The sequence below is a fragment of the Cynara cardunculus genome (assembly GCF_001531365.2).
Source record: "Cynara cardunculus var. scolymus isolate 2C chromosome LG 16, CcrdV1, whole genome shotgun sequence".
NCBI classification, from domain to species: domain Eukaryota; kingdom Viridiplantae; phylum Streptophyta; class Magnoliopsida; order Asterales; family Asteraceae; genus Cynara; species Cynara cardunculus.
In genome coordinates, this window is record NC_037543.1 from 21,812,990 (window position 1) to 21,820,769 (window position 7,780).

General features: G+C 37.3%; 1 protein-coding gene across 1 annotated transcript in view; it reads right to left on the reverse strand.

The window, feature by feature from the left end:
* Nucleotides 1-1,676, reverse strand: part of LOC112499648 (protein FAM192A) — a 17,993-nt gene extending 16,317 nt beyond the window's left edge. Inside the window, exon 1 of the mRNA XM_025102959.1 lies at nucleotides 1,450-1,676. The gene's annotated coding sequence lies outside the window, so the exon portion shown is untranslated. The remainder of the gene's footprint in view (nucleotides 1-1,449) is intronic.
* Nucleotides 1,677-7,780: the final 6,104 nt, after the last annotated feature.

Below are 7,780 nucleotides of genomic sequence, written 5' to 3' on the forward strand. Positions count from 1 at the left end.
GGTTTGGTCCAAACCGCCCAAAAAAGATTCCAAACCGCAGACCGGACCGGACCGCCCGGTTTTGTTATTTTCCAAACCAGACCGGACCGCCAGACCGCTCAAACCGCCAAAAACGGTCCGGTTTGACTTGGTTCGGCCGGTTTGAGCGGTCCAACGGTTTTTTTGAACACCCCTAAAACAACGATCACTTAAAACATTGAGATGGAAACATTATGGCATCCCTATGCTTTAGTTCCAACAAGATATCAGGATGTTAGTACTCAGTTTCTTAGTCCTAAAATGGTGAAAATAATTATCCTCAAGGGCCGGTCCTGACGTTTCTGATGCCCATGGCAAAAAGCCAAAAAAATGCCCCAAGTATATAAAAAACGGCAAACAAAACATTATTTAAGGGGTTTGGTCAAGCTAGGCGGCTAATCCCCACGCTGATTTGATCAAGATGTTTCAAGGTCTATCTTCATGAAAATGGTAAAGTCAAGGCACTCTGTCTACACTTCTCTACGTTTATGGCAACACTTCTCTACAAATACTATTGTAGTACAAAATCCTATTAGTCTTCTTTTCATAATGGTAATGTTTTGCTTGTATCACAATCTTATGTGAGTTTGAAACTTCCAAATTCATCTTCTCTAATGTTGGTTTTGTAGGTATTTGTGTCTCAGACAAACAACAATCAAGTGTTTAACTATTGAGCCAATGTTACTTACAATTTTCAGTAATCTGCTAAAAATTTGCCAAGGTCACTTACACGAGGTAGAATATGGAGACAAGTACTTATGTGATCATAACTTAAACAACTGAAACCATATATAGTGACAGGTTCAAATAAGAAGGGAAAGGTTAATATCTAATCCACTAGAAAAATCCGAAAAAATCTGTTTCAAGATGCATATGTGAACCAACAATACAGATAATTCATATGGGTTCACATATGCATCTTCAAATGAATTTTTATAATGATTCACATAGGAACCTTCACTTCTTAGATCTTACCTTCTCACGAATATTTAGCATTCTTATTGAACCTCCCGTTATACACACACACACACACACACACACATATATATATATATATATATCCAATAAACCTTGAGAATAGTGGCAGTGAGTTTGCAAATCATGGCAATTAGTACATGGAAATGAAAATAAGAATTAGAACATGGCATAAAAAGTACACTGCTCTTTTCTATTTGAGTCCTCACTCCTCAGAATTCGAAGCACATTCTCCTCAAAAATTAGAATTGAAAATGCAGCAAGCCAAAAATCGGAATTGGAAAAACACTAAATCAAAAATCATATTTTACTCTTCTATTTCCTAAATTTACAAAGATAATGATTAATCATATATATAAACCTAAAATCTTAAATACCTAATCAAAAATCATCTAAGCCTCTATGTACTTGTTATTAAAACATCAACAATAGTAAAACTAATTACTAGTGACTAACCGTGAATCAAGATTTCAAATGCGAGATTCGTGAGAGGATTTCGTCTAGGTTTAGCCGTGAATCGATAGATGAGGCGAGCGAGAGGCCGAGAGACGGTCGAGAGTCGAGACTTGAGAGAGGCAGAGAGCGAGATTTCGATTCGTGATTCGTGAATCGTGAGTTCAGAAGAGTGGTGATTCACTGATTAAAGAAAACTCTTCGTCCATGACTGTGAGCGACAGAGCAAGGCGAGACTGCGAAAGTCGAGGGAGGAGGAGGTGGACGAATCAAGGCCGCTTGAGAAGGGGAGAGCATCGGACGGGTCGGATCGGATCGGGCCCAAAAATGGGTAACCCGATCGGGTTTCGGTTTACAAAGACATACCCCGAAGTACATTGTTCGGGGTTCGGGGGTAGTCGGGTTCGGGGAAGATTGGGTTTGAGGATTTTCGGGTCGGGTTGGGGAAAGATCGGGTTTGAGGATTTACAAAGACAAACCAATATACAGCTAAGTGATCAATGCATTGTGTATAAGTATAACCCAAGTGTAAAATTTTATGAATCTAAAGAATAAAATCAAGCCCAATGGCACCTATCATAAACTGTTTGCAAGCTTTTATACATCACAGCCCTTAAAATAAGCAAGAATGCTATTTCTGTGGATAATGAAAAGTAGAAACCAAAATGGCAAAAGTAGATCAACGGTCAACACAATTTTCACATTTATGATATTACTTCAAGTGACCATGTTAGAGTGTATTTTGTATGTTTATCCTTGCAGTCTTAAAAGTTAAAAGCTACCAATTCAAATTGTATTTTGCGTGGATTGATGTATTTGGAAATTGGAATGTTCATTGTTCTTAGAAGGTAAAATAAGTGGGATTTAAAGTTTTCCTCTTTATGTAATTCCTAATTGCATTTGCTACTAATTACACACAGATAACTTCATTGAACAGATTTTACACAGATAAGATAAGAACTTGGATTCTGATTTCTTAACCAAAATTAAACAGCAACATCCACCAGGGACGGCCCTGGTCATAAGCCCAGGGGGTGACGACCCAAGGCAACAAAAACCAGCCCAATATACATGTATAGGTTGATTTTTGATTTGAGCCTAAAAAAATGTTACCATTACCAGTCCCGAAAAAACCAACCGACGAAACCCGACACCGAACCCGAAATATTCTCCCGAACCATCCCGAAGTCCGAATCCGATTTTTATATCGGGTATTGTAGGATCGGGTAGGATCCTACGATCCATCACCCGAACCCGCCCGAAACCCGATCTGGTTGAGATGTTGGGCTTGGGCCTTTGAGATGTTGGGCTTGCTTAGTGATCTGGTTGAGTAGTAGGCAACGCCATTCATCGTCTTCCCCTAATCCACGCTTCCTCTTGCGACTAGACTAAAAACATATCTTTCCGTGGCACCGGTACTAATTAATATGTTTGCTCGCGGCAATTGTGTCCGACTCCGACCGCCGCCTGCCCTCCGATTCCGACCGCCGCCTGCCGTCCGACTACTGCCGAGTGGCGACGAGCCGACGAGACTCACGAGAGATTTATGTAAGTTTTGCTCAGCCTTTTGATGATAAAATCCATGGGCGTTCCAGCGGGCGTTATTCACGTCTTACACAACAACCCCTTAAAGGAAGCTCAGTTGGTAGAGCTCCGCTCTTTTGAACTATTGATTTACGTAATTGGAAGTAACCAATTTTCAAATCTCCTCAAGTAGGATTCGAACCATGGATAAATCCAAGCGAACAAAAGGGTACCTGTACCCGAAACCGACACAGGTGAGCTTGTTTTATAGCAATAGTAATTAATCGTTGGATTTTTTTGTCTACCTTACTTTAGAGTTTTCCGAAAAAACCTGCTAGTGGAGGGCAGAATAGCAGAGCAAGTACTGATGGCAGTGCATTTTATGGCCTAAACACCATGAGTGCAGTACAACTCTACAAAATCCCTAACTCTATGGTGATTCTCCAGCCATCAACATCGACCAGACCATCTTATTGGTTTTATTGCTTTTACTTCCTATTTTTTTTATTAAGAGAATGAACTTCTTTATAAAAGGAAACGCAAGATTATGTTGGGAATAATGGAAATCAAAATTAAAGTGAGTGGTAATAATAGAACTGAAATGAACTTTTTTTTTAGGTTGTTGCTATCTTTTCCTTGTAAAAATGGGAATGCCCATTTCTATTGTGTAATTTCTTTTTAATCCAATAATTTTTTTCCGGGGGTTCCGTCCCCTTTTACCCAAAAAAAAAGTGTGAAAATAAGAGCTTTTGTTCAACAAAAACAAATGGGGAGAATTTCCCCCAAGCTTTATGCTCCTACAAAAAATCCTAATGCCACAAAGTTCATTCCAGTGCTAGGTTAAATAAAAACAAAATATCACACACCGGGGCATTTAATCGAACATTTGGTACTCAGATAAAACCAACATAAACCATCAAGGAAATCGAAGGCCCAGTCAAGGAAATCAACATCATTGGTTTTCATCAAACTTTTTACCTCATTAATGTCAAATGAATCATCGCACTTGGTGTTCATACAAAAAAAAAAACAAACAAGAAAAAGAAGATGAAACATACCAGAAGTCTAGGGTAGAGACTGAGATTGAAGTTAGGGCAGACCGTGTACTTCTTTTTCCACTAAAACTGAACCAACCGAGATTAATTACAGTTTGGACCTCCATCTCTGTGTGTTTGTTTAATTAGTGCACATTTTACAAAATAATCCCTTCGTATCCGAGTAAAAAGCATATAGAATGGATCACTTTTAATTTGGTCCCTTCATTTTTCAGTTTAGTGCACCTTTTCTTCTTTTATTTCTTAAATATCCTGGAGCATCCCTTAATTTTTAGCGTATGCACCTTAACAAATTTAGATTGAGCAGGTGCATGAGACCCTGCTCCCCATCCTATAAATCCGCCCTTGCTCGGAATTGTATGATGATAATAGAATATTTATGAGCATTTCGATAAGTTAATTTTTTAATCTAATGGCTAAAAAATAAGGAATTTCAACCACCTTCAATTGATAGCCCACAAAAAACCAGACATTCATTACTTCATCTACCTTCAAACTACATTAATATTTACATTTATCTTCACTTTCAACCACATTCACGACCTTTTACATGCATTCAATCACTTTCACTTGCATGAATAAAATTTCAATCATAGTGAATATCAATAGGTAAATAAATGTACATTCTCACCAAAAGAAATTCGTTCTAAGGGGAGACATTCCATATAAATGAAAATAGACATTTCTTAACGTTTTAATTTACATTAGAATAATTAATTAATATGTGAGTTGGTATGGATACAACATTTGACACCGGAATCAAGGAATTTATGGATGGATTAATGGAGATGTAATGTAATATCAAGGATGCTTCTTACTATGTATTAACAAAACTTTTCATGAATAAACAAAGGTAGATTGCTACTTTGTTCATGAGAAGGTAGTTGACACTCCTTGTAAACAACATGCTATCAAGACGGTTTGGGTCCATTTAGGAGATCAACCTGCCTATGTATTGAGAAAGTCGCTTTGAAGATCATAAGGTAATTTGTTAGAGGTGAAGTCATCTTTCCAAAAAGAATAACAAGTTAAAGGCACATGACAAGTTGGACATGATTTATGTCTAGGCTCCAACTTAAGAGTCTAAATCATAGTTTAGCTTTGTCTATTCGTGTACTTTGTGCAATTTTCATGGTTATATAAGTAGTTGATGTTTCTAATGTGTATATATAAAGGGGTTTTAATTCTTCATAATCCTGGACAATTTTTCCTGATTATATTTTATATTAGGGCTGCTAATGCTATAATGACAGTTGTCTAATTTCTTATTGTCTTCTCTAAAAGAAAATGAAAATTTCTCAAAGTAGGCTTTTTCCTACAAACCAAAGATGTACTTGTATGATTAGGGATGGTGATTTGGCCCGACCCGGTGGGGAACCCGGTTCACCCAACCCGGACGGGGACGGGGATTCCCCGCTAAAACGGGTACCGGGGCCGGGGCCGGGGATCCCCGGTAGAGGCAAGCCGGGGATCCCCGGTAGAGGCAAACCGGGGCCGGGTATTGTATCCCCCGACCCGCCCCGCACCCGGTATATATATAAATATTAACATTTTGATTATTTGGGCTTATAATTGATATGTGCGGCCTGTTGAACTTATGGACTTGGGCTTTGTAATTGATATGTCCAAATTTCAATCATCTTCTACTCTTCTTGACTAGATATGATGTAATTATATTAACACTTGTTTTAAATTTTACATTTCTTTGGATTATTGTTAATTTTACAATTTTATTATTTTTATTAGGCAAAACTAGATATGATGTAATTATGTTGTTATGTTGATCATGCTTAGAAAAAATTATTAATTTTTATTTGACCGGGTGTTGACCGGGGGTTGACCGAAGGTTGACCGGGGGTTGACCGGGGTTGACTGAAAGTTGACCGGGGCCGGGGACTGTGTGTATAAACCGGGGCCGGGGCCGGGGCCGGGGATTGCAAACCCCGCCCCATCCCCGCCCTGTTGCCATCCCTATGTATGATTGGTATTTCATGTCATCTACTTATCAGTTTATTTGTGTTCATCCATCATGTGGATGTAGCTCTTTCATGCTAATCTGTGTGTTGTTGTAGAAAATATTGAAAAGTTTGAAATCAAAGACCTTGTTTGTCTTTTAAAGAAAAAACACTTATTACTATTAGTCTCTTATTTTTGATTCTTTAAGAGATAGGGTCATTCGGCCTGTTTGGTTTTTCCAATTTTTTAGAGGCACTTATATCTTAGTGTCCTCTTATCTGGTAAAAGGTAAACCAACCTCTTATTTGCCTCTTATTGTTCTCCAAACTTTCAACAACGATGTTTGTCAATCGATTAACCTTAATCGATCATTTCTCGCAATCGATCCTTATCAAATCAATCCTCTCCTCTCTCAATTGATGCATTTTATTAGGATTTAAATATGTTAAATACCTTAATGACATATTTTCTATAAATGAATGCTAATTATGTAATTTAGATGTAAATTTCGTAATGATGATGATAAAATATGTGAAATTATATAAATGCATCTAGAAATTCAACATTATAATTTTCTAATGAGTAAAATAGACAATTTAAACAAATTCAAATATTTATAAGTTTACAAAAACAAACAGTCTTATTGATCCAGATTTCAGACTTCAACACCACCTTTTATCAATCATAAGTGAAATAAAACTTCAGACTTTGCACCTCTTAAAAACAACACTATCAAAGTGTTGTTTTGCAGGTAGACATTCAATTGAGGAAATTAACACTTATAGATTTGGTGATCTCCATGCAAATACTACTAATAGTGTTGTTATGATCACCTATATTCCATCTTGGCTGACTGTTGCTATAAGAGATGAAGGATGGTAAGTGATCTAAAACCGAATGCAATTATATGCAACCTTGGAATCCATGTTATCACTATAATATTAGTTAGATGTGTTAATGGTAAAAATGATGGTTGTTGCATTACTCAATTTTTGTAATTGTTTGTTTTTCAAGTGCTAGATGATACATCACAACACACATATTGGTAGTTGGGATAGATCTGAATGTATACGCCGCAAGGGCGAGTTACAGATCACAAGATAGGCTTCACTCGTCATTCCATCAACGATCTGATACAAGGGAGAGAGTTTCGACTACTTTATCTTTTGCAACAAGAAATGGATGTAGTTTTGCATTTTGATTCAAAAACTGCAATTAACATTTTTCTTCTTCCACTGATAGATCAACAAGGTTGTAAAGAGAATAAATATTGTCAATGAAAGGTGGAGGTGTTTGATAAGCATGGTTTATTACATGCTTAAAGTACCTATTTCTTATATTTATTAGGTAGATTTTCATAGTTTATCCCAACCTTGAGTCATTTTTACTTCTTTATTTTCCATTTATTATGTTTGGAGCTAATTGTGATAATGAATATGTTTTTACAACAAGTTGGAGTAGATAACATTTTTTGACTCAGTTCACTGCACTRTGATGCTGCAGCATTCCAACAGCATTGCCCGGCTGCATCTTGACTTTTGTAGGAGGTGCTYAATGCTTAAGTCATATCTTGGAAGGAAGTCTKWATGGAAGAAGCCCTCGTTTTTGGACTGGTTGCAGCTGGTGACAAGAGTTGGAGATGACCCTTGGAAGACTTTTTGTGATGGAGAAGAAAGCTCCTTTTTATTGTCTTTTCTAAGTTGTACCTCTTTGTACTTTGTACTTTCCTTGGTTTTGTCTTTTCCTCTTTGTGTTGGATATAAAAGAAGGCCTTTGGCCACTCTTTTCCACACACCATC